At 36.3% G+C, this 27,646-nt stretch overlaps 1 long non-coding RNA gene across 5 annotated transcripts in view; it reads left to right on the plus strand.

The window, feature by feature from the left end:
* LOC128918325 (uncharacterized) overlaps window positions 1–27,620 on the plus strand; it is a 46,988-nt gene extending 19,368 nt beyond the window's left edge. For all 5 annotated transcript variants that reach the window (XR_008469501.1, XR_008469499.1, XR_008469502.1 and 2 more), the window contains 3 exons: window positions 9,037–9,122; window positions 19,985–20,058; window positions 23,363–27,620. This is a non-coding gene — a long non-coding RNA (uncharacterized LOC128918325). The remainder of the gene's footprint in view (window positions 1–9,036; window positions 9,123–19,984; window positions 20,059–23,362) is intronic.
* The last annotated feature ends 26 nt before the right edge of the window (window positions 27,621–27,646 follow it).

The following is a 27,646-nucleotide window of genomic DNA, read 5'->3' on the forward strand; positions in this document are numbered from 1 at the left end:
ATTAGAAACCTTGGGCTAGTCCTAAACATGCTGATTCTATTAGACTTGCAAGGAGCGCTGGAGATGTGGCAGTAATTGTGATAAAAGGGATCCCAGCATGCGTCAAGCACATCCACGTCAACTCAATTTAATGAGGCATCACTTTGGAGTTAGACTCTAACTGTACAAGTCTCTTATCTGCTTTGCTTTATTGCAACTTCTATAGCCTATGGTATGTTTCCTGGGTAATTATGTTATTCTAAGACTTGTTAATTTTTTTAAAAAATATAAATTATTGGATGGTAAAAGGAATTAAGCTTTCCGGTCAAAGTTCTTACTCTGAATTTTTCTAGATGTAAAGTTCCTGTCTGACGATTTATCTTGTCAACAAAAAACACAAAGGGTAACCTAGATAAAATTTTAGATTTAGCAAGTTTGTATTTTTACTGAAGATACTTCTTGCTGATGTCTGTTATACTTCTGTGTTCTCATCAAATTCAACATTTTTATTTAGTGCTTCTGCTGAGCAGAATTTCTGTGTTTTCATCTGTTCTGCTTGTATCTAAAGTCTAAGTAAAACAAAGTTGTGATCCCAGGCATTATGAAAACCAGATTATTTTTATTATTTCCTCTGGTAGCTACACAGGAGTAGAAGCCACTTCTGAAAATATAGATGTTGTAATGTAGTGATGACCTTTTGAGAAACCCGTTTGCTATTAAAGTTCATCTGAGTGCAGAAGCTTCTAGAATACTTTATTTTGACCACTAAAATATTTCCCTCTCTAAATCACGCAATAAAATAATTTGGGACTTTGAATCTGACCATATAAAAGGATCATTATGAGCCCCTGGTAAGAGTGGTGTTCATTTTAGTACTAAGCTTAAGAAAATAATTAATAAAAAAAAATAAAATGCTTGCCTTTCTTTGGGTCTTTGGTTTGTTTTGTTTTAAACTTTCTGATTGGCTGCTCAGCATTTTTCTTAAAAGAAAAGCCAAGCTCACGCATATGGAAGATTGCCAGATACTCTAAACCCTATTTTGGTTAAATTACAGTACCCAGATTTCAGTAACAAAGCACATTGATTTTATATTCAAAAAGATTTTTATATTTAGTCTGTTAACCTTTTGTAAGTCCCACCCACAGCTTTAAACTGTAGAACATTTTTATGCTAATTGTTGTCAGTAGGGTATCCGCCATGGCCCCTTGGTAATTTAAATCCATTGAATTGTATTGCAGGTGCCGATAATTGCGGAACTGTTATTGTCTGACTGGCTGCAGCATATATGCCTCAAACAATTATTTTCAAATTGGATTTGAGAACACTTTAAAAAAATAAATCCCTTATTTGAAGATAACCTTACATCATATTGACAAAGAAAAACATTGGAAGAATTTTTCGTCTCATTTCCGAGATGGTTTTACAGCAGTATTCACTGTCGGATTCTAAGGTTCAGCAGCTATTGTGCAGTTTTTAAAATGTCTGTTAGCCCCTTTGGGTTTGGATGTTTATAGAAATTTTTGTTTAGTAGTTTCCGAAAATACGGTTGTCTGGTGTAACATCGTGATCCAGTGAATATGACGTGGGAGTGGGAGGGGAAAAAAGAGGTTTGTGTTCTGAGCCTAGATCATCTGAGTGATACTGGACAGATTACTTCCTTCTAGTCTTGCTTTTCTCTGTATAAAATAATGACATTACTTTTCCTTTATACATCTCAAAATATTGCATCTAATCTGAACTACATTACAGCCAACAAAAATCTGTCCTATAATCTTAATTGGCGTATGTGTATCTCTTTTCTATCCATAAGAAAACCTAGTATTCTTTATTTCACTAGAATCTTCATTATATGCTTCATAAGATCTACGTAGTGCAGAGTTAATGATTATGCAATAGCACTTTGTTTGGAATACACAATATGCTAAAGTGCTGCCTGGGAAAATATTTTAAATACAGAGTAGTCATTACTTTTATTAAATGATTATAATTTTAGAGGGTTTGATGAACCCTCCCTCTGAGTGAAGCCTTTGTTTCTACAGAATGCTTTAATAAGGATGAGAGTCATTCTCACGAGAAAAATCTTTGGTTAACTGAAGTTACTATACAGAGAAAGAAGGTAAATTTAGGGTCAAAAATAGAAGCTTTTTGTAGTCTTCACTGTAAGGTGGGGTTTGGATTTTTATTCTCTTTTTTTTTTTCTTAATTGAAAACACTTGAATTCAATATTTCCAAAGATCAAACTAAAAAGCTGTTCTAACAGTTTAAAGGCAGGGACCAATGGTAGAGTCCCCAGTTCCTGCCTGGGAGCGTGGCTTTCTCAGCAGAGCAGGATTTGGCTCGGGGGTTGCTTGCTGTAGAAATTTCCTTGTGGAGATGTAGCTGTGTAACTCTTGCAGTTTCTAGTTGTGGTAAGAGTGATTAACTCCAGCGGGTTCACATTAAGATACAGAATGAAAGATTTACTGCTGTTTCCTCGTGCCCCTTTATAACTGTTTGTCTGGATGTAGTTACTGAAGTTCTAGCGATCTGGATACTTTTCTTCTTTTAACTTCACCCTGAAATAGTTAATTTGGCTTATTTTGAAGCAAAATTATTCAATATTATGAATACAAGAAAAAAAATCAGTGGAGATTAAATTGCGTGGAGTGTAATATTTCACATCTCTTAGTGAATATTCAGCTTTAATTGGCTAAAAACTTCAGCGGTGAAAAGCTGACTGGAGTAGAGCTTCTGCTCTGCCTAGGAGTTACTGCTCCTACTGGAAGATTGTCCTTTCCTTTCCAGGTCCTGTTGAACATATATATAATAAACCTGTTCTTCAGTGATTAAACTCAACTTGTCCAAGGGTCTTTTGAACCAGGGATTTTTTTGGTACTTCTGGTGAATAAGTTTATCTTCTTCACTGTCTTGTTCGTGTAACTAAGATAGCATGAGCCTGTTGGGCTAAATGGATGCAGCTTTTTTCATATAAATGTAGATTTTAACTCTTCTGATGCTTGTCGACTGTGTATGAAAATGTAAATGCAGCTGTTAAGAAGATAATTTGGGGGGGGTAAACCCTGACTGGAGCTACATACTTGGAATGCTTGTTGACTCAGCCTCCCTGGTTCAGGACTTTGGGGATTATGTTTACCTATGCGACAATTATACTGCTGCTAGGAATAGTTCGTTTTTCTTCTCAAAGTTTTATGATGCGTGTGGGTATGCTGAATAAGTTCTTTACCATGTGGCAAGACAGCTCGGGCTCAACAGCATAAACTAAGGGTAGTATAGAACCCTTAGCTCTAAAATGCTTTGGGTTTTGTCAAATTAACCTAAAATCTTGCTCTGACGTATTATTGGGTTTTTTTGTTAATTGAAGTTAGCTTTGCAAGACACTAATGGAACAGAGTTTCCTCAGTTAACAGTTGATTTCAGTCTCGCTGCCTTCATGGGTTCATGTTTTTCAACCAGCAGTGAAAGCAAACTATTTGTTAAATATGTTGTCTGTGTTTTACATTAGGGAAGTTTGGGTTTTGCTATTGGAAACATGCAATGGGTTTCCCTTATGGAAACTCTGGCAGTCTAGCTGTGTGTGGTTTCTTTTTATTACAGGTAATTTGAGTACCATTTTCTAACATTGGCTGTATTTTTAAAGCAGCACTGAGAGATCAATTCACCTGGTAATTGTTTTATTGTGTGTGTTTAAAAAAAATAATGCAGGTTTGATTTAATGGCATACCTGTTTTAGGGTGTTAGTAATTTCCCAGGCAAGATTTATGATGAAAAAGAGCAAAACTATTTAAGCATTATTATCAAGCCAGGCACAGATTCTCACTAACTATACTGTGTTATTATACTACCTGTGCAGTTTGCACCTGACGGAGCCCCTTCAAATGTAAATTTTATTCTGGTGGTATCATATTAGATTGATATAAAATGTTGTGTAGAAATAGCCTTGTAGTTCTGAAAGGTTACGCTAACAAACTTGGTCACTGAGTATCAAACAGTTGCCAGTCCCAAAGGTAACCTGATGCTGAACTGTGACTGGGATTTTGTCCTTTCAAAACAGTGGCAAAATGTAGCATTCTTCTAAAAAAAAGTTTTAACCCAGATGACAATAGCCTTTCCTGTGTTAGCAGCCAGGTGTAGCCACAGACATTGTTTCACATTAGTTTAAGAGGGACTGTTTATATAAAATATGAATATGAAAATATATTTATGCAATTATCAATAATGACATAATTATATTACTGCATATGTTGTTATATGGTTTTTAGTTTAAGACCTATTGAAATGCGGCCCTAAGGAAAGAGAAGTTTTGAAACTGAATTAGAAGATCTGAAGCTGATATTATCACAGGTTGATGCTTACTTCTGTTGGAAGGAGAAAAAAAATAGTTTGCTTAATTCTGATGGCCATGATGTTCGCTATGGGAATACTGTTTCATAGTTCCTCAGTTTTACCGTGTTTTGACCATTTGCAAAACATTAAAAAAAAAAACCACTACGTGTGGAATAATCTTTTGGATTAGAAAGTACTGGTAACTCTGGCTGAGGTGCAGTACAGAATGTACAAACCTGTCTCAAAACAAGTGTTAAATAGGAGAACGTCTCTTAATAGGGACACTCACAGAACAGACTCTTGACTGATGTTGGTTATGTTGCTTGGAATACTAAGGAAGAATTTTTAGATACTGCAGGAGTGATTGTAATGTAAGGATCTGGATAGAATAGACAAAAGTAGAAGAGAAATTCCAGTAGGATGTTCTTTCATGCATTCATGAATCTGCAGGTGGAACAAACAGTGCTTTTCTTTCAGAATACTTTTTAAAGAGCACTGGGCAAAGACAAACCTGCTCTTAAGTAAAAGCATACTGTTAATGTTACAGAACAGGGAGGGGGGGAAATCCACATTGGCTCCTCTCTTTTGCTGTAGTATAATATTTTTGTTTGAATTTGCAGAGTTAACATCTGTTTTATATGATCCTCCTCTTTGCAAAGCACTTGTGAAGATTCAGAAGAGTTATGTACGTAGCCTCTCTGAAACTCTCTTGATATGGAACCCCCTGAATATGGATGCCCCTAAAATCCTAAGAGATCCAGACCCCTGAAAGATTAGACCCTGTGTTCTGTTCCTTGGATGCATAGTACATCATATTTTTTGCTTACAGAAGTTAATCTGTAGTCCGTAATGGAATTTTCAGTGCTGTGTTTTAGGAATAAAAATGCTAATGACTTTTAGTATGCTATCTGCAAAGAAATTGAAGGTGTCACTGGAGCATAGATATGTGTTTTAGCCTTAATCAGGCTGTATTAAAAAATATAATAATGAAGATGAATCGCAGTAAGGCTAATAAACTGCCAGTGTTCCTTGTAAATTCTTTCAACTTACGTGCAAGTCTTTCACTGCTATCGTTCCCATACTGGCAAGGGAGACTGAAGAGTTTTGCTACAAAGACATTGTCAGTTATGCGATGGCCATACTGTGAGAATTCTAGCATACTACTGTTAGGTGCTTAAGTTCTGCAACCATGTTGTCAAAATATTATTTTTTTTTTATACTTCAAATTCTGTCCATCAAGACTGCTGAAAGGAGCAGTCTTCCCTTGCTGTTTCAGATATGGATGAGGTAACTTTTCTTTCAGGTTCTGTTATCTATGCAGAACTAAATGGTGCAAGACTCATTTTGCAGAAATTCATGTGAGAAGAGATCCTTTAACGTACTCCTTTCTGCCATTTTATTTTGTGAATGCTATAGATGAAATGGATTCAAATTTTTGGTTTGTTTGCTTACGTGTGTTTTGTATAATATTCTGCTGAGTGCATTATTGTGGGTATATTGCACTTGATAATTTTCTTTGGAATCGGTATAGTAGTGAAATAGTTCTCATTTAATGTTAGTTTATTTAACAAAAGTTAAATATATTTTGCTTTCTGCTGATTAGGTAATCTTTACTCTCTTTTTTTTCCCCCCCCCCCTTTAATGAACAGAGCTCTTTGAATTTTCTCTAATATTAAAGACTAATGCAGTGTGTCTGGTCACCTTTAAATTAAATGTCTATTACCCTTAAGACCAATAACTTTATTTTTTAAAAAGCTGAGTTAAATGAGGATGATATTATATCATTTAGTCTGCTACGTACAGCTAATAAGCGTTTGCATGATGTTAATAAACGTTACATCTGCAACTGTAAGATTACTGCCTTGTCGTCCTTACTGAGGGTTGTTCACTGCCAATATTTTTTCCTTCCTTTCCCCACCTGCCCCCAACTTCTGGCTTGATGTCCTACACAAGAGATTAATGTGCTGTAATTGAATTGGCTGTAAAAAGATAATTAATTGATATTTCACTCCCAGAGAGGTCAAGCTGCCCTATCTTGAATGGTTGTTATGAAAGTAGTTATGCTGCTGGCACTTATCCCTTGAAGGTGGAACATGATCTTTGTCTTGCTGATAGTAATAATTGTTGTAATTAAAATTAACATGAAGGGGATATTTAAGGAGTGATCGTCTGACTTGGGTGCTTTAGCTTCACTTTGAAAGCATGTGAAACTGGAATTCATAAACCTTATGAGGTAGTTGTCTGGGTAGTATGTTTTTAATGCCCAGCACAATGGTATCTGATTTGCTGCCTAAACCTTCTTTGTGCCATTTTATCAGTAATGCGGGGCAACAGAAATACAACTATATACGTGTAAGGTTTCTGAGATGACTAATGTGAAATCCTGTCAGGCGCCTTGAAACCATTGATCTTAAAGACCTTTCTTTGAACAGCTGCTTATTTTGAGCTTATTTCAGCTAAAGATTGGCATGAAGAATTTTTTAAATAAATGGATTATCTAAATGTAGGACTTCCACTGATGTTGAAGAGGCTCTTAAATAAACAAGGGAGCAAAATTCTACAAGCGACTCCCTTGGAAAGGTGGGAAGACTTTATTTATAAAGGTGGGAGTTGCATTTACCATCTCCTATGGAAGGCATATTTATTTGCTTTGTGTACTTACAAGTGTATTAGAGAAGGATTAGGTGATGCAGTAAGTCTTCTATAGGCCTAACAGCTATGGCACTTACTCTTTTTAAAGACTATTCACAACTGTAGGCTTAATGACAATTAAATTGCCATTCCTGCTAAGCCAGGTGTGTGCTGTCACTTCCCTGTGCATCAGTGTAGGGCAACTTGCTCTGGGCCATACAATGAATGGGGGCGTGAATTGAAGAGTTGTGTGTTTCTAGTGCTTACGTGGATCACCCAACTGTAGCAACTGAGTCTTTACTTGTTACTGTGAGTATCTTGGCACTCACTGTGCAAATAAAGACGTTATTTCCAAACCTCTTGAAGGCTTGTGTCAAACAGGAGAATGTTTGTACTAGAAATGTGCATCTCTTCTTTCTTCCCTAAAGAAAGAAGGTGTTCCTTCTCTGCACTGTTAAAAGAGGAAAGCTGAATGGGCTTCCTTATTTTTTTTTTTTTAACTTGATTTCCAGTTCCTGAGGGTCTTGTGACTGTAGTGCACTGTTAAAAGTATCTTCCCAGTGTTAAACATTTCCTTCGAAACTGTGTGGCACAAGAGCTATTAATTAATAATAATTTTTTTTTAAAAAAAAAGGTTAAATTTTGTGACACAGGAACCTCTCTGAAACTGTTAGTGCATTAGGAACCTGGAGTTATTCTGTAAGCAGGGTGGTTCTCATTCATTACCAAGAGAATAAATACTGCTACTACAGCAAAAGCTAATGGAGAGAAAGGTGTTATTTAATATCCTGGCAGAGGCAAAGACTTCACTTCTATCTTGCCATATAACGATATAGCTATGGCACTGTGGGGATTACTGCAGCTTGCACCACTAGAAATTTCTTACTTTAAGGTATTCTAGCTAGGATAAAGTATTACAGTTAGAATATTATTTTTCTTTTGCACTTCACCCCACAGAATTTGAGACAAACGCTACTATTTTTAGGTTTTGTCCTGAATTATTCAAGAATAGCTTTCCAATACAAAATATTCCTGTCAGGATGGGAAATGACGTACCAAAGCATTCTCCTGTCTTTAGTTTGTATTCTGAAATGGTTCTTCAAGTTTCTACTCATTAAGAACATGACCAAAACAGCCTTCTTGCAGGTTTTTCACAGAACAGAAGTTACTTAATTGTGAATTGTGAGTTGCTGCCGCGTGGGTTGGTATAAAGTTACCATGAGTAATTGCAGTATTATGTAATTGCTATGTTGGTTGTGACAAAACCCATACAAGATGGCATCAGTTCTGTTACACCTGAATGAAAAGACAGGGGGGAAAAAAGAGCCCCATTTAGCAGAATACTGTCAATGTAATTTCTCAGACCTTGCAGTACTTCTTAGAGTGGGATCCTGAAGAAAGTTTCAGAAAAGGAAAAAAGGTAAAAGCTATTAAACTTCTATTAAACTGGCAATAGCCAGTCTTAATATAAAATACTGTATTTGCGTGGATACAACACAATACACTAAAATAAAGAAAACAATGCTGTAGGCATTTAAAAATTCCAGGAAATAGTCCAGAAAATAACTTAGTGTACTAACTGAAGGCTTGAAACTGTATTGGGAAATTTCTAGGGAAAAGCCTAGATAGTATTGTTTGAACTGAGAAAGTGAGATGCGCCCATTCCGTAAGTACCTGTACCATAACAGGTACAGGTAACTGTTTGCTGCATTCCCCGTAAGGTTTTAGTTCTAAAAGGGAAGAGCAGGTAAGAGTTTCAGATCAGACAATTTGATACAACTTCTGATTACAAATTCTTTCCACTGAGTTGTACATTCTGGCTTTTATCTTTTATGTGGTTTGGCTCGAGTTACTGTAGGGGATGCTAATAGTCTAGTGACCAGGATCCAATTTTGTTTACAGAAATAAATAATAGGAAATCACGAGAGAGTCTTAATATATGTAAATCAAAATTCACTGTATTCAAGTGCTGATGATTTTGCATTTGTTCTTAACTTATGAATGCAAAGGAAAACACTGGCACATCATAAATTACACCATTTTTGGCACTTCCCTTAAGCACTACAGAAATACTTCTTTTTTCTTTTTTTTTCTTTCCTGCAGAAAGGAGGCATAAAGCCAAGTGGCAGGATATCTGCTGAGAAAGCTGAGAAGATGACAGTCTCGCAGGAGAAAATGAAAGACAGCAGGTATGTGTGAATCAGTGTTCCTACTGCTCAGCTGGAGAACGCTGTCTGCCGAAAGCAGTTTTTATCTCTTTGCAAAGCACCAATTCTGACTGGTGTCATTCTCTTGGACAAATGGCCCTGTCCTTTTCTTAGCTGACCACTGTAATATAGTACTGCCTTTTACATTTTATGCCAATACATCTTTTACTTCCTTATAACATGGGCTTGTACTTGCAAGAACAACGTTTCTCAGTCCTTCAATTTGGAGAGTGTTTGATGTTGGGTTTTTTGGATGTTTGGGGCGGTTTTTTAAGAGCTTTTCTTTTGTTAGACCTTTTTTCCCCTCTTTCAAATAAAATAGTTGTGGGAGGTTTCATTACAGCCTTAAAATTGCCATCAAATCTACTGTCTGTTTTTTTCAGCGTAGTTTTGCGGTCTCCTCCAATTTCTGTGTTGCTGTGATTACACCGAGTAATTATATGTAACCTTGCTAGTTTGAAACTGTTTGGTGTGTTTAAATGAACCTCCATAATTGCATTACATATGAGGTAGATAGTTAAAAAGAAAAGAATTACATAGAAAAGAGAAACTTCTCTGCTTACTAGGTTCATCAAGTTTTGCAAGGGTGATTTGAACAACTGTGGCAATGTAAAAATTACAGTTTACTTAAGCACAGAAAATCTAAATTCGGCTCAGCATGTGTAAATTGCTTTGTATGTGTGTTAAAAAGAAAAGAATAGTAGAAATATTTTTTTGAACAGAATTTCATCAAAACAAAAAGTATTCAGTTTCTTTAGTGATACTGCTTAGATGTGAATTAAAAACATATTTTTAGCTTTTGGATAACTTTGTCTTTTCGTTTGTTTTCTGAGAAAACGCATGTGCAAGTAGACCTCCTAGTCCTACTTGTTGTATTCAGTATTCTCATACAGATATTTTTGCTAGGTGACTAACTGGAAGAATATCCTGTCATTTCGAGTACAGTGAATAAACTTTCCTTTTTTATAAGTACCATATGAGAACATAGTAAATAAAAAGTCTGGTTTCTCCTAACCCTTTAATCGATACACAACTCTGAAAGCAATACTGAATCTCTTCCATGATCCAGCCACAGATGTGCTTGCATTAAGGCTGTGGTATGAGATGACAGTAAATGAAATTGCAGTTACAGCAGCAAGTATTAGGGGGAAATGAAAATTCCTGACTCAGAGGAGTAGGGTAATGACAGAAAGGCTCCTCATTATAGATCTTTTCATATGGAAAAGAATGACTAGTAAATGAGGTTTCTGTGACACAAAGAGGATGGAAATACAGTTGGACGTTCATGCAGAAATTGTGCTCACTGTACAAAACAAATAGAAGAATAGGGGATCTCTAATTTGCGTTTCTTAACCAACAAAGTGAGTGTGGAGATACCCTCTGAGACGGATGAGAGTTGCAACAGTAAGGGAAAGGTATTTTTTTACCTTGGGTTGTGATGAAAGTGACTTTTACTATAGCTTGCTTATTGATGACTTCTCCAGTGTTTGCTTTAATTTATTTACTGTACAATAGGTTACAGGCTTTTTAAAATACTGACTTGAGCAGATCTGCCATGATGACTGATTCTTCCCCTATTTCACTAGTTCAGCTGATAGTAAAGAATAAAATAATTATAATGGGGCTTGCTGACATGAGCAGGCACAGTGATTCCAGTGTCTAATCAGGGTTGGTCCCACTGGTTTGCAGTAGCTTCTCTTTAGCAGACAGGGTATTTTGTCATCTTTAACCAATATGAGAAGTCATGTTTATGTCAAAAGAGACAGGATAGTGTGCACTGGTTAATAAAAGAAATCAGATGTACCTAAGTATTTAAAACACTTTCAAAAGTGCTTCATTTACCACATGCAGCAACTGTCTCCTTCATTTTTGCAGCAGTGACCAGGGAATTCAGTGTAGAGTGGGGTTTTTTTGTTTGGTTGTGTTTTTCCTCAAATGGCTTCGTCTGGCTGCATTCCAGACCCTTAGTGTGAAGCTATTTGGCTTTATCCTAGTAAGTGGTCTAGAGAGTTGCAAATTCCCAGATTTCTGGATCTAGAATAGGTGGAGGTGCCTTCACATAGAATGCCATCTCTTCTGTGGTCTGTCTTTGGGCATAAGATACCTTAACTTTTTCTTTTTTTAATACTTGAAGAAATAGAAGAAGGGAGAGAGGCTGCCTTTCAGTCAAGCTTAGTTGAACTTCTGTGTTATGATGTGAAGTGTATGTACTTGTGTGCTGAGAAGGTGATCTTAGCTTTTCAAGTACTGGAGAGGTACTTGAAATGCTTCACGTCGTCTTAAATATTTTACACAATCAAAGATCAGGAATAACGTCTATAATCAATGTATGTTGAAAAAAGACAATGCTGAAGTTTGACAGGTCACTTAATGCACTTGTAGTTGTCTCACATCGATCTTCACCACTGTCTAGTAATTCCTTTAAACCTACAGTAAGTCATACATTGAGTCATTAATTAGCTTCACCTCGAAGTCAGTCTCTGCCTACAGTGGCAGCCACTCCATTATCATCGGATGTATTTCAAACAATAGAAATGATTGAAACAGGAACTCCTACATTTCTGTGAAGATTAAGAATGGCACAGCACCCTGTAATTTAGGTAGTTGTGCAAGTTTTCATTTGCATTAGCAGAATAGTGCAGATTGTGTTGAATTATTCCATAAAAATGTATGTTGTTTATTTTGGAGTGTTCTGGTATGGTGGTGATGGGTTTTGTCGTTGTTTTAAATGGATGTGTCTTCAAATAAAGATGAAACTAAAATTCATTAGTTCTCTAGAAGGCACATTTGAGTCTCAGTGCTGATTTTAAGCCTTGAGAGCCACCTTAAAACTCTGAATTACATTGAATAGCTGAATTTAATTTTAAAACTATCAGTCAATTCTATTCCCTTTATTAGTAAAACAGTCTTCTTTTGTATGTGTCAGTGTCACATGAGTTATTGCAAGCAGAGATTTGTTGTCACGTATTTTTGTTTTCTTCAGTTATGTGGTAAGTAGGGTCAAGTTTGACTACGTTTGGTGTTATAAAGAATTCAGACTAATCGAAATGTGTATTTAGTTGAAGTCTGGATGAAGCTGGCTGATACAGCTTTACATAAATTTTTTTGTGACATGCATGATTTTGAATAGTTTGGACAGGGCAGTATTTAATCATGCCAGAAGTGTAACTGAATGTTACATAGTCATGACTTAAGATTCTTTACATTTTTTTTTTTGTCCCTTTAGCTTCTCCATCCATATTCTGAGCGCTATTTTTAATCGATTGGGTACGCTTTAAAGCAACGCATTGTGTGTTTGCAGGGGGATGTCCATTCTCAGTGTCACTGTAGAGATCTCTTCTATTGGGATTGTTGGTCAGAATACTTCTGTGGCGAAAAAGAGGCAACAGTAACTTCAAAAAACTTACTCAGCGTTAAAAGTTGATTATTGGTTATTTTAGAAGAATTGGAACTTCTTTGGCACCTAATTGTGCAACTGTAACTCACATCAGTGCTACACATTTGATTTCAGGACTTTGAAGGAAAGCAATGTTTACAGAGTTGGACATTTGTTGATAATAGTGACAGGGCTATACCAACTTATCTTTTTTCCATTAAGACATATTTAACTTTAGTTTTGTTTAAAAAGTTGTTTTATACACAAGATAGTGTACTGTCATCTGGGATATGGAGAATTTTTGCAGGTAGTGTTATGGCAGACTTGCTGTGGCTGCAAATAAGATTTTCTGGAAATTTCAGGACAGCAGTCAGCTGTTAGCAGTCAGTCCATATTTTCTATGTTACAATTTATACTTTGGACTTCACTTTATATGCAATGTTTCATCAAGAATGTAGGTCCTATGTATGAATTACATGCAAGTGGAAAGTTGGTTTATCTAATCTCAAGATGCGCTTTTTTTTCCATTACTCATTTTAATACATTGTTTTAAATAGATTGGTCTCAGCTGTTGAGGTAGAAGCAGCTTGTTATTTTTCCATAGCAAAGGTCACTATGCATCAGGGTAGTCAGGTGTCTGGCAAATAAAACTTAAAATAATCTTTTAATTTTATACTGTCATCTTGCTTTACTCTAAAAGGACTCTTTTAATTGCCTGGTCATTTTATTCATGCAGGAAAAATTCCTTGCATATTACAGAATTTCACTGTGTGACGGAGATCCCTGTCAATTCATGAAGAATATTGAATAGCCGAGGAGGATGGGCTTGATTTAACGTATGAGGTATGGGACTCTACCCAACAACGTATGAAAGTTGTATAGGAATCTTTGACTGCGTTGGCTGGTGTGAAAATGGAAGAGGAAATGTCAACATCCTTTATTATTTATTCTGAGCAATATTAATTACCTGTTTTGTGATTGGAAAAAAAGCAGACACATGCAGAACCAAGCCGAGCACCAAGCCCTAATCCAATCAGTCTGATGTATGCAGAAAGTTTACAGAATGACCTTGTGCATAATTACTCGTTTGATGGCTCTTAGTAAATGGCACAAATGGAATCTGACATACATTATAACACATTAATGATTGCCTTCCTCCCTCCATCCTCTTCTGTACAGAAAAATGATTTTAATTAAGACTTCCGTGATTAGTCATTTAATCAGTCATTAGGCCAATACAGATGGAGTCAATTAATTTTTTTACACTTGAATAGAGACTTGATGCTACTGCAAACCGTACAATCTATTTTTTTTAACTTTGTATCATGGGCAATTGCCTTGATGTCTGTCTAGTAAGTGTACATTACTCTTCCAAAAACTGGAGAGCATTTACAGCACATCAGTATTATGGCAACTCTAGGTATGTTTTATTACATGCTATCCAGATTTTAATGCATCAGTTTGGTTTTGAATTCAGACTGATGATTGTTCTCTTTATGGAGCATCCTTTATTTTTTAAAGACTAGTGGGGCAGAGTTGCCCTCTAAAGCAAATGTATTCAGCATCTCCTAATGTATTTTGCTATTACAAATGATAATACTTTGTGTTTCAGGGCTAAGTTTCATGCAAGAGTTTCAAATGTTTTATACGTTTTTTTTTTTTTATACTGCTTTTTATGACTTAAACAGACCTATGGAAAGTAGGGTGGGAGCAGTGAAAATCTTCAGTAGTACAGGAAATGCAGAGAAAATCATTTTAGTAGGCTTTGTTTATATTCAGGAGCGTAGAACAAAAATGTCTGTGTTCTGTGCTTATGTAGAAGCAGTATTACAACTCCATCTGCCAACTCCGTAGCGTTCCATCCATGTTCACTTATCAAGAAAGCAAGAAGTATCCAAGCGTAAAGTTTTCAAAAGCAATTAGCTGTTTTCTCCTTGGCTTCCATGGTCACCTGTATGTCCCCATGTTCCATTGTGTTTTCTGGTGCTTGTCCTTATTTAAAGCATAGTGCTTGGTGAGTCAGATGGTCTAGCTCCTCTGGGTATCCCGATCATCAGGTTGCAAGGAAGGAAAGAAGCAGAATGTCTCCCCCGTAGCAACTGAATGAATTGCAAATGAAATACAAGTTTGTTCCATTGAATAATAGCCTGGTATGAGACAAACTGCAAATGGGAGTGTCTGTGCAGTAAGTACAAGGAGGTCTGGTACACTTGGTTTGCATTTTAGATGTGACTGAATAATTAATGCTGAGCAGTAATAATTAGAAGGATCCTAATGTAGGACTAGCCTGTGACATGAGAGAAGATGGCAAAAAGAATGACTTATGAGTCCCTGTCTGGAAAAATTACTTGATTAAAAAAGGGGCAATCAAATGCTGAGGCAGTGTGATCTCCTAATAGAGAATAGGAAAGCAGTTCAGCTGGACTGTCAACACATGGGCTCTGTGGAATGGCAGCTTGAAATAAGTACAAGTGGAGATCCTGCTGCATAAAGTAGTACATGAATTAGTTCGTTAATTCACTGCCACCCAAACCTCTTGAGTCCATTTCCAATGTAAATTAAAAACAAGGCAATTGAAGTGTGTGGGAGTAAATGGGGTTAAGAGTCTAATCTAACAGCAAATTCTTGTAGTGTTTCTTGATGGCGTTTTTGTTGCAGTGTGTCGTGTGGTCGCCGTGCTGAGAGGTGGAGCTGCCCAACCTCAGCAGTGGAGTGGCTTCCCATTAGGTCAGGTCCTCCCTGTGTCAGTAGTTGTAGTGTTGTCTTGGTGGCCTATTGCAGAGGCAAAGGGGAAAGGAATAGATTGATTTGTGTCTGTCTTAAGAAAGCTTTTAAAGATTGAAAAATGAGCCCTGTCTTGTCTTGCCCAGGAATAATAAATAAAAGCAGGTGTGAGGTGTTGGAATTGAAAACAGCTGGATATGACGGATGTGATCTGACTTCTCTAGTGCTTCAGTCTTTAATCCCTGTGGCTCAGTGTGAATATTTCCCTCCTGATGCAATGCAGAAATAATAAATAGAACACAGCATATGGAAGGGTTCCTAGAATGAGGAAGGAGGAGGGAACAAACCACAGTTAACTCTCTTTAGGCTAACTTTTCCTTCACTTGTAGGAATACCTCAGGAACCTTTCTTAGTGCATTCTACTAATCCTCATTGCCTGTTTCTTGATGTTTGCAGCAAGGCATGTCATGCTAAGATGAAAAAATTAGAATCTACCTTAATTCAGGGATTTTTTTTTTTTAAGAGGTATAATGATCCCCTCCCCATTTTTAATGTAGCTTTTGAACATAAACAGTTCTTCCCAATTGAAGTAAACGCTGAGTCATCACTATAAATTGCAATGAAATGCCCCTCTGTACCGTTAAAATGATCTGATACTCAGTTAAAGTATGGAGTGATCCAGCCTTATTCTGTGGCTTGAATCTTGTCAAACCCTGACCCTTGTACTCTGCCAGGGAATGGGTTTGTCCACTGGAAAAGACTCTGCCATCTAATTTGGAGAGTTCGATACAAGGAATGGATAGGAAGAGCAATTCAGTTGATTAGAGCTAACACGGTAATTGAGATTACATCAAATGAATCATTACACTTTCCTGAGACAGCAGGGTTCAAAAATACGCATACTGCAATTCTGTCCTACCCAATAGTGTGTTTTTATTTAACCTGGGTTTAAAATGCTTTGTATGCTGGAATTAATACTTTGGCATGGATGTGAAGTAGTATGTAAAAGAAACAAAGAAGTGCCCACTTAAGTAAATGATATGTGGGTTCTTTCATGTTTATTCTATTCCAAGAGTAATGACAAGATTCATCAGGGTCACACTTGGAAGCTGTCTTGCAAAGTAGATCATTTAGAAAAACATTTTGGCACCCTGCAGTTTTGTCATATATTCCAAGCAGGTTGTGCCAAAAGAAAATTGTAGAAACTGCTGTCATAGAGTACAAAATCATTGGATATATAATCGGGAGCCAGTGGTGAGAATTCATTATACATTCACACCTGCAGATAAAGAGCATCTAAAATTGGAAGTTTTATTCCACTCATCTTTGATCCTGATATTATTAGATTATATCAGCATCATCCTACACTAGATTCTGGAATTGGAGCAGATGTGATTTCCATCCATTAGTTTTTTCATATAAGTCATTCTTTCTGTACAGCAACTGTATCCTGTATTTAGAGTGGTGGTTCTGGATGTTGAGACTCTTGGTTTCTGTTGTTGTTGTATTGTATCATGTTAATCTCTTATACATCACTTACCTTATGTAAACTCATAATATTAAAAATCGCTCAACTCAAATCCTTCCACTATCCTGAATAGAAACTTTTTCATACTTCTAAAGTATTGGGAATCATTTTATCAAGTTCTAGGCATAAAGTGATATCTTTACATAGAATTTGCTAATTTAGGCTCTATATTTATATCTGTAAATACATAGCTCTGAGTCAGAATACCACTTCAACAGTAACATGTACTAAGACTACAAAGAGAGACACTGTATGAAATGTAAGGTTTTCCAAATATGTAATTTTGGATTTGTACAAAGAGAAAACAGAATGTTAAAAATAGGATTTTATAGGTCCACAGATTAAATTACTTGGCTTCAAATTCTGTTCACCAACAAGGAATCCTCCTGGAATTTATATAATAGCATGTTGTATCAGCCACATTTATCCTTTTATCTGCTTGTGGAATATCTTCTGGTAGACTGAGATTTATTTTTTCCATATACATTAAGTGACTGTCAAGATCCAGTCATTTCTACAGTATATTCTTTGGCAAATATTTGCTGGTTCTTTTTCGGCAAATACTTATATTAAATAGTTTGCCATTTGGAGAGGTATGTGTCTAGCCATAGTTAACTCCTTGAAAATCTTACAGAAAGTCAGTGGAGTTGTTTTTGTTTGCAGCCTTACTGCATGTGTAGAGAGGGACTTGCAGCAGCAGTGACTCTGTCCCCTGAACTTCAGTGTTACGGCAGAGTCCACCAAAGAGGAGAGCATTCACTTCTGGGACCTTTCCTAAGCAGCAGCGGATTGGAGCGCCTTCATACAGGTGGAATACTCCTGTTTTCTTTCCCATCTCAAGCGCTCATTTGTACCATTTCGAATGATTAACTATGGAGACTTAAATCAAACTAGATGGCAGATTCTACAACCCTTCCCATGATATATTTGATCTGTGGCTGCTGAAGTTCTGACAAAGAAAAGAGAAAATGATACTCCATTTCTAATTAAAGAAGTAATTTTCCTTTGCAAATAGACTTTTTATCTCAGCTAGAGTGTTAAGGATCAATGGGTTGTCACATGTATGTCTTTTTAATAAATGCCAGCTGAGATGACATTAAAGTGATAGACTGATCACTGTAATCAATGCAATTCAAAATTGCTTTATGTCTTAAACGAACTTCGTTCCTTTCTGTGATTCTCCTACAGTTAACATTGTCTGAGCAATGAAGTACAAGGTTACATCTTAGTTTGAAGGAAAAAGTGATCATGATATGGAATTAAAATTTCCTACATGTGTGCAGGTTTTGCAGTTCAACTCCTGGTTTTATGCAATTCAAAGCACCTTGCTGTGTATTCTTATTGCAAAAAAAAAAGTAAGAGCAAAAAATTAAATTTAAAGTAGAAGAAAATAATGTGAAGCTTCCCCTTTCTCCCCCCTTGCATTGCCCCCCTCCCATGAAAGAGTGAGTGCCCAAGGCTTACTGAGATTTTTATTTGCTTAGTTGTCTTACGTTAAGCCATGAATATTAATACTCCAAAACACATCGATTACTCAACTCAAAGGCAATCAGAATAGGTATTTAAGCATGAACCATGTGGTTCATCTTAAAAGAATAACTTTGTATATGTTGTGCAGTGCCTGTATGTTTAATGCCAAACATAGACTTTTCCATATTATTTAAAATTATACTGGTATGTTTTGGTCTCCCATAAGCACAAATTCCCTGGCTTCTGACAAGGTGATGCGTCTGGGAAAAGACAGCCCTACTGATGGTGCAGTCAGTGATGATACGGGATGGCAAACGTCACGCCAGAGAACAGGCTAATTTTGAACTAAAGGAATCTTTCCATAGCATTATTCTCATGGTCTAATCAGTGACTTTAAAATCTATTTATGCGGAATACTTCAGAACTCTTTTCTTGTTCTGGATTTATTTTTTCAAAACCCTAGAGGTTCTGTAAAAACTCTCAGGATCCTTGTAAACCTTTTTATTTCTCTTAAAGTTGGCAGACTGACAGGCTTTAGTTATGCTTAGTGCTAAATTATTTATCTTCCTTTTCCCTCCTAGCCTTGACTTCTGAATCTTTAACGTGACTCTTGGGACACAGCTTTTTTTTTTTTTTCTGTTTAAAGTGAAGCCATTTTTATCTTTTGTCCTTTATGTTTTACTATAAAAAAATATATGTAAAGTTTGAACGTGTGTGTTTAATATGTAGTATCTAATTTTTTGTAATTGTAATTCTAAGTGTAACAAAGTAACTAGGTCACATAAACCATTTTATGTTTCCTTGTATATGATTCTTACTCATTACCTGCATTCAATAGTGGATCTCAAATTTATTTACATTTTAAAAAAATACCATTCCTGTACTATCTCATATCACGGGTCATAGAACAGTCTTGAGGCTTTCTCCTCGAGGATCAAAATCCTTTAATTGCCAAGAGTTTTTCAAGGATGATGTTGAAATGCTGGTTAAATAAAAAGCTAGGCACATAATCTCCTTTAAATCCAGTATCCCACAAAGTACAGTGTATTGTTGCTATATCAGACTGGGTTTGATGGGACACAATTAGGTACCTTCCTAATAATCATGTTTTGTGCTTTGTTATGTATGTCCTGGTAACTTTCAAGTAGGAAAGAAGGTAGAAGGAGAGAGAACCTTTTTCATTGCTCATCAGTAGTGAGGAGTGTTTATTTTTACAGAATACAAGGATAACTATTTAAATACAAGCTTTTTTCAGTATGTTTTAAACTTTCTTATGTACAAGGAGTTTCAAATACTAAAGTATCAACATGTATACTATGAAACATGAAAAATGTACATATTTTAATATAGGTGGCTTTGTAGTCTACAGCATAACATGGTTGTGACTGTGACTTGGGGAGTACTTGTTAGACACTTCCTTATTTATAATTTTTGAAGTGTAATTTTTTAATCTATGTTTACACCTTCTTAATTTGTTACATCAATTGGTAATATTTGGCTTATTTTGACAAAGAAGGCAACATGGCTTCAGGATACTGAATGCTTTTGAAAACCCAGCCTAAGTGATCTGAAGCTTGTTACTATGATGTTTTAAAAGAGGCTGAGTATTTCACATTAAAGTGAACAGTACAAAACATTTTGAGGAAGACTTTTGAACTGTCTTATGACCTAATAACAGCAAGCTCTCATCAACGTGTAAGTAAGCATTGTTATTGTTAGTAATAATGTATTTATTCTAATCTTTAGATCTCGCATGACATCCAAAGAATACAAGCTACAAAAGGATTAGCACCTCATAAAGAATTCTAAGACATTACAAGGTAAAGATCTTTTTTTCCCCCTGTTTGTATTACCATATTCATCAACTGAAAAGCTGTAGAAGCTGGTTTCTAGTATAATTTCAGGAATGAACATATTGATTTTGAAGATTATGTCAATTCTTAAATTATTTCCAGGATCAGTAAAGAAAACCAGTCAAATTTTCCTAGAAATTTTTCCTTCAAAACATTTATCTTTAATGTCTTGATTAAGTGTCTAATATGTTGTGTATCTGACAACTTTGGGTGCTACTTTTAATTAGGGTTCTGATGTTTCTGATATTCTCAAAATGATTGTATTTATCTTGTACATGTTTATAAACAAGATTGTGGGAGCTTTCAGTCTCTTGCTCTTAGAACACCTAAAAGCGAAGTCACATACGGCAGGAAGCTTTCACTGAAGTTTACTTTGAAAATAAATACGCGGCAATAGCATGAGAAAGTGTGAATAAATGCTTGTTCTTAAGGCTATGGAGGAATAGGAGCAGCAGCACAACACGCTACCCACTGGGTCCAGATCACCAGTTCACGTCAAATAATATCACTGACTGATGCTAGTGAGGTTGTATCTGCTTGTTTAACTCACGAAACTGGCAGTTACTGTCCAAGGGGAAATAGTATTATCTCCTGACTGGAGGGAAAAGATTTTAAAAAAATCAAATAGCGTTTTATTTTCTTAAAGTGGATGATGTATACTTGGTTCTTGAGCTGTAGTTTTATTAGTTGTTTTAAGAACTCAGATATCTGCTGTTTCTTTAAAAACATGACTGACAAAAACAAAGGTCATGCTTCCTTGATATTTTTGTTACTGTGAGCTTGAAGCATCCTGTGCATACACCATAAGAGTAATGGAAGGGAGTATCAGCTGTATTTGCTGCTGTCAAAATGCGCATCCTTTACAATAACCTTTTTTGGAACATATTTCCAAGGGGCATGATAAATTTCTCCATCACTTGATGAGCCCTGATCCTAACTTTCCCTTTGAACTTAAAGCTATGAATCTGCGTAGATGAGGACTTTAAATATGCAGAAAATGTTCAAAATGCATCTTACTCATCTTCCATAATCTCCTTTTGTATTTCTTCATTTCAAGTTGATGACAAAGCTTTTTTTCCTTGTCTCTTTTTATTAGGCAGTTCAAATTGCCATGCATGATACTTGCTATAATACTTCTGTTTCATTTTTACTCACGTTAGTATTAAACAGTAACTTTCTATTCTATTTTTGAAGTTGGTGACCTCTGAAGGATTTGGAACTCTGAAAGTTTCATTGGTGGAAAAATATCTGATATCGTATTCTGGAAAGCCTATGGCTCATTAACTTATGTCTATTAATGGCTGCAAAATTCATAAACCTTTACATAATGATTTTCTTTAACTGTAGTACTATTAATTTTTATGGTAATTTTACTGTTATTTATGATCGTCAAAAGAGTCTGTTGGAAAAAGAGATAATCGCACAGGGCTTACAATTTGTAGATCCTCTATGCCTTACCGTAATTGTTGCAGGCTCTATTAAAGATTAAGGAGGTTACAAGCTTTGACTTTATAAGGTGAAAGTAATTCTTTGAAGGGAAAGTTATATTATTAATAGTGATTGGAATTGATTACTCAAAGAGCTATAGTAATTCATTCATTAATTCCATTCAGTTTTACTTCTTTAAGGGTTTAAAACGTTTCTATCTAATCTGAGGGATCCTAATTTCATTTTGTCCATCTGCTTAACAGTTATAGGAGCTTTTACACTCTTAAAAAACCACACAAACACACACGCAAACAAAAAAACCCCAACCCTATAAATAAAAACAGTTCAGATTAAAAAGTTAAATTACTATGTTATCTTTAAAAATACTGGAGAATAAACAATCTGTGCTTCTGTTTATCTCTCTGGAATATGCGGAATATATGGTAGTTTAAGATCTATACTGTACATGGTGCACAGATATTTAAAAAGACTATTGTTCGGATAATGTACTACACCAGAAATAGAGCAGCTAGTGGATAATTTCCATAAGGTGTAGTGTAAATACCCTGTATTTTGATCCTTATTACGTGCACAGAGTAAAGCAAAGAAACACATAATACAGGCAGGAGAAGTTGAGTTTTAGGAGATGTTAGGTAGTTTTACTTGGCATCCTACAGATTCATAGGTTCCCATAAGAAATGCCTTTTCTGTTCGTAATTCATAACTAGCACCCAAAGCTGCAGCCTGAAGTCCCATTAAAGGTTTGCATGTGAAGAGACTTCAGGGTCAGAGATTGATCGATCTATAAGTTAGGATTTTCTTTCTAGTGTCAATGCAATGTATGTAGTGTCTTAAAAATATTCCTTTCAGAGGTGTTGCACTTTCTTGTTTTTCAGTCTTATTCTGTGGGGGGAAAGCAGTATTCCTTTAAAATTATTTCCATTTTGTAATATCTGCTTTGATTTTTTAGACTTTCCAGCTATGGCTCTTTACACTACACACCACCATGCATTTCTATTATTGGAGTTTAGCCTTCCATCTGCTAAGGCAGAACAATGATTGTCGTCTTGTCTGTTTGTCAGTGTTTTGAAGGCTGTCATTATTTTCTAGAAGATTTTGAACTCATGCGTCTGGTGTGCATGGACACTACAGATTCTAGGGCCGTTTTCATAAATGTCCTCAGTTGAACTTTCTCTGTTCACTGCTTTTCTTATGATTACAAATCTTGTAGTGGATTGACGGCCTGTTTGTGTTAGTCTTGCATGGTCATGGCAGCTTTTCATGGGTGTTGTGTGTATGTTGGTACTTATCCGATGTTACATGTATGAATAGTCCCATAGGAGCTGTTACCATTGTTCATATGCATGAAGGGGAGTACATGTATACGTGCTTACAGGACTTGGCCAATTGTTTATTTTGTTACCTGAGAGCTTTTGAGAGAAAGTATGCTACAGATACACCAGCTATTATGAAAATCCTATATTATCATCAGTCGCTGTTTAAATTACCATTGCAGTGTCTTTGCTGCTTTGGCTGTATATTGTCTTGGGAGTTTATTGTATATGCTAATAAATGGTAGTCCTAATTGGTAGCACAAATTGCCATGCTGTTTAATCAATAATTGCAGTTGGCTTCAATTTGTGATTTAGTAGATATAACTGAATTTGGCATTAGGACTGTATATTTTTTTTCGTACTTTGTTTTAATACTTGTTATTATGATAAACCTTTTCCTGTCATTTCTCCCTGTTTGTGTACTGAAACGCTTTTGTTTGGGGGTGGTTTTGCTTTATTCTTTCCCCATTTGAAATGTTTAATTCCCAACTTTCCCTTATCTTTTTCAGGCCAGTATGTGCTTATGGTCCATGAAGTGACCATGCCCCAACTCTTGGGCCAGACTCCCACACCTGCCTTCAAACTCTTGAATTTTCCAGAGAAACCAAAACCAAGAACAAAGATTCTTTCAAAGTCACCAGCAAGTAAAAAGGATCAAACCCCACAGCCAGGGCTCTTATCCAGGGGACACTGAAGTCAATGGAATTTTTCCCATAGAATGCAGTGGAAATTGGATTCGGTCTTTGCATCCCAGTCACCCTTGTAAGGTTTTGTCATGCAGGAATGGGACTTCAGTTTTGAAAATTACAGTCTTCTAATAGCCAAGAAAATAATTGACTTAAAGATCCACATCATGGTCATTGTCTTACTATTAACATCTTAGAAGAGAAAAGATATCTTCTCTGTCGAGATTTGAGATACAGATTAAAATTTATCAGTTCTGTTTTTCTGCTCCTATGCATTAATGTCCATATTATTGACTGTATGAAAAAATTTTCACTTTAAGAATAAGGCAGGAATCCTCTAAAAGCCTCCTAACTTAAGTCCAGTGCCTTTGCGCATGGATCAGAGGTTGACAATATCTGTAAAGGGGAGGGCTAGAGTTATTTCACATTTCTTTCCAGATTTTATCTCTTCATTTATGCTCTGAAATATGCTTTTTTAATGAACAGAAGGCCTGGAGTATGAAGTCTTTGTACCAGTGGACCTTGATAATCAGCAGTTTGTGAATTCTTTTGAGACTCCAGATTAATGAGCTACATTTCCTATTGATGTAATGGCAGCTTTCACTATGAAGAATCAGTCTTGTGCTTTCAGTTCACTTAATCAAGTTTTAACAGTAGGCCTTTGCTAGCTAGCTGATTTTGAACAACTACATGCTCTGACATCGTATCTCTTGGGACAAACTAAGTCTCTTAGAAAAGCAGGATCCGCTCTTTCTCAGGCTATCTGTTTAGAAGTCTTAATTTTCAAATGTGTTGTTTCAGCCAGCTAGATGACTATCCCTTTCCCTGCTACCATGCAGACACCAGCTCAGTAAAACAAAAGAAACAGAAATTCCTGATGATTCTTTCCCCAGTGGCATTTGTTGGATTGTGTGTTACGATTATGGAGAATATATATGATCCAAGATCTCAAAATGTCAAAAAGTAACAATAAATGAGCTGTTTTGATATTTTGTAGTATTTCCATGTGGGTTTCCTTCTTGTGGAAACTGCATGCTGCTATCTGTTAAGTTTGAACGCTTAGTTTGAGGGTGTAGGGGAGGTAACAAGTTCTGCAAGACAAGAGTATTTAGTGGCTTGACCTTTCATGTACTAATTTACTATTATAAAACCCTTTTTTAACAATTACTAATATACAGACAGTTTTAGCAACAAGTTTTGGATTTTGTTTTCATGTAAAGCTTAGGCACTTTGCTTAGAGTAATGTCCCAAGAGAGTCCCTGGTAAGAAGCAATTGCTAGCTCTTAGTCCAATATCGAGACACATTTTTGAATTGAAATTTCTGAATCTCCTGCTGACTACCATCTTTCTCGAGATTGACAATATTTACAAGTAGCAAGTCTCTTCTTAGTGTGGTAGATGTGCAGAGTGGATCATTATCACACAGTATACTTTGAGACTCAGTATGAAATGGGAGAAGGAACTCAAACTGAATATTGCTAGTGCACAATCATAGGAGACGCAGCTACATCGCATTTTAAAGTGTCCTTTAGAGCATGGTAATGTAAACGGTCAATGTGTCTCAGCATCAATATACAACTCTTATGTACAACTAAGTACTGTCTTCTGACTGGTTGAACAGAATTTTTTATCCGTAGGGTTTTGTGAACATTTTGTGAATTTCAAGTACTTACCTATTATTAAGTTATTCAGAAGTCTTGAAGAAGGTAAGGAAATACAGTGAACTTGATGACTTTTGATCTGTTTTATTCTAGGTGAGGAAAAAAACCACCAAAGTTGCATCTTGTTTGCCAAATTATGATATCCAGAACTACATAATACTATGAACCTGAATGTCAAATATTTAGGGACATCCCGGATTAGAAAAGCAGAATTCTAAAAGAAGTCTAAGGTTAAAACAACCTAATAGAAGAAAATAGAAAAATAGCTGAAGATGAATGTCCAACACTGCATCTGATTATATTGGCATAGTTCAGCTGACTTTGGTAGAGATGCGGGTATAGCACAAAGTTTCAGAATACAAACCTCTCCTATTTATTACGCTTCCTGGTACAGATAACCTTGTTAATTCATACTTGAAAATTATACATAAGATTGGAATACTTGGCTTGCCAAATAGAAACCCCCATCCTTTCTTTTCTGATCCTTTTCTGCTTCTATGAAGAAAATAAAAATAAGAGACGAATGTATAACAGAGAAAAGCAATAAATAATGTTCCATAATGATCAATGATGAGGAATATGTGCTTGGAAACTGGGAAACAAATTGTTCTGGAAGCATGATTTGACACTAGTTGTTGCGTTTCTATTGGGCAATGCATTTTGTCTCGGTGATAGCACACGGGTGCTGTGGTTGCCATGGTAAGGTACATGTTTTGTTATGAGTGCTATAAATAGTTGCATCATTGGCCAAAAGCATAAGTGAAGATCCTGCTCTGGTTGTGTTTATTGTGAGTTTTGATCATAGTCACAAAGGCTTATGTGACGATTTACATGGTAAATTACATGGACATAAAGACAACCATCTTTGTGTGTTTGGAAGTATCTGCCACACACGTAGTCATTCTCTCTTAAATCATAAGCACTCCTGAGCTTATTTTAAGTGACCGTGAATGAGATTTTGGTATTGTCTTTCCAACGTTGTCTCACAGGCTGTATCCCTGACCTATGGAGAAGAGAGAGACTGCTGGGTAGGGGTACACAGACCAGAACTGAAACTTAGAATATATGACCTTTGTACCTACACCTGCTGCAGATCTGCTGCTGTTGAGTAATAATCTATATTTGAGAAGCAAAAGCAGTAGAAAAGGGTAAAATATCTCCTGTATTGAGATGGAAAGGCTTAAGTCTTCAACGTTTCTGAGCACTTTGAGATCTTGGGTAAAGAATGCGAAATGTTACTATGGCACATCTTGACATTGTGCATTTGGACTGTCCTTGTCACTGTGTACAAGTCAGGTTTTGTAGTAGTGTGGATATAAGCATTAAACCAGGATTTTTTCAAAGTTATATGAAAGTTGAACTGCACTTTAAGAGGAGCTGTTGTCAGAGTAACTCCAAATCCACTCACGTTAACAAACAGCACATAACGCTGCAGTTTAATTGCTGTAAGCAATGGCAGAATTGCAGAGCGAGCCTTTCACAACACTGCTACATTACCTTATGCTATAGGCACACTCCTTTGATGATTATAAAGAATTATATCAGTTTTCCTTGTAATTCAATCAATTTTCAAAAAATTTGGCATCATCTCAACCTGGTGGGAGGAATTTTTCAGGACTTAAAAAAGGATGATGATGATAAAATTTTAAAAAATCCCACTCCTGCCCCAGCCCCCTGCTCTCCAGTTAGAGCATTTACTATCTAAATCTTCCTATGGCACTTGTAAACATGGCAGACCTGGATTTTTCTGTCTGTTATGTCAGTGCTACAACATCTGTAGGAAATTCTGTAAATGTTTGTTATGGAAACATTTGCCTAATCATTCCTGTAAATTTTTTGAAAAGCTAAGAAAGCAGCCTGCCATTAATGCATGGCATGGCAACACAGACAGGCACACCAGAGAGATCCTGTTCTCAGTGACTGAATTTCTGTTGCAAAACACATGTGTACTAGAAAACACGCATGGAAAGATTATGTCCTCTTTGACTCCTAGTGAACTTGATGTAAAAGTAACCCTTTGTGATGATTTGTCAGGTAGTTTGGAAAACCTGGGGGGAAGAAATTTTCTAAGCGCGCAGTCTTTTCTCAGTTGCGCCACCTTTAATTCCGAGGTAACTCCATTGTCTGTCGGGCTGTCATTTAGTATCAGAGAGCAGAGTCCAGAGAAATCTCTTTCCATTACTGTAAAGGAAAGTTGGATATAAAACAATTCCCTGTGATCCAGCATTCAAAAAAATAAAAGCAAGCTGTCAGTTGCTGGGTGCTCAAAGTAGAGCTTGAGTGATGGGCTAAGGCTGAAGAGATCTTTGCATTCCTATAGGAGCAGGAACTGCGTAGTGTCTCGGCTGCCTTACTATTGCAAAATAGAATATACGTACAAAGTTAAGGAAAATGGAAAATGGAGCTGTGTGTGATTCCTGGGGACCCTGCTGAAGGAAAAAGGTGA

Source organism: Rissa tridactyla, chromosome 16, assembly GCF_028500815.1.
Source record: "Rissa tridactyla isolate bRisTri1 chromosome 16, bRisTri1.patW.cur.20221130, whole genome shotgun sequence".
Lineage (NCBI taxonomy): Eukaryota > Metazoa > Chordata > Aves > Charadriiformes > Laridae > Rissa > Rissa tridactyla.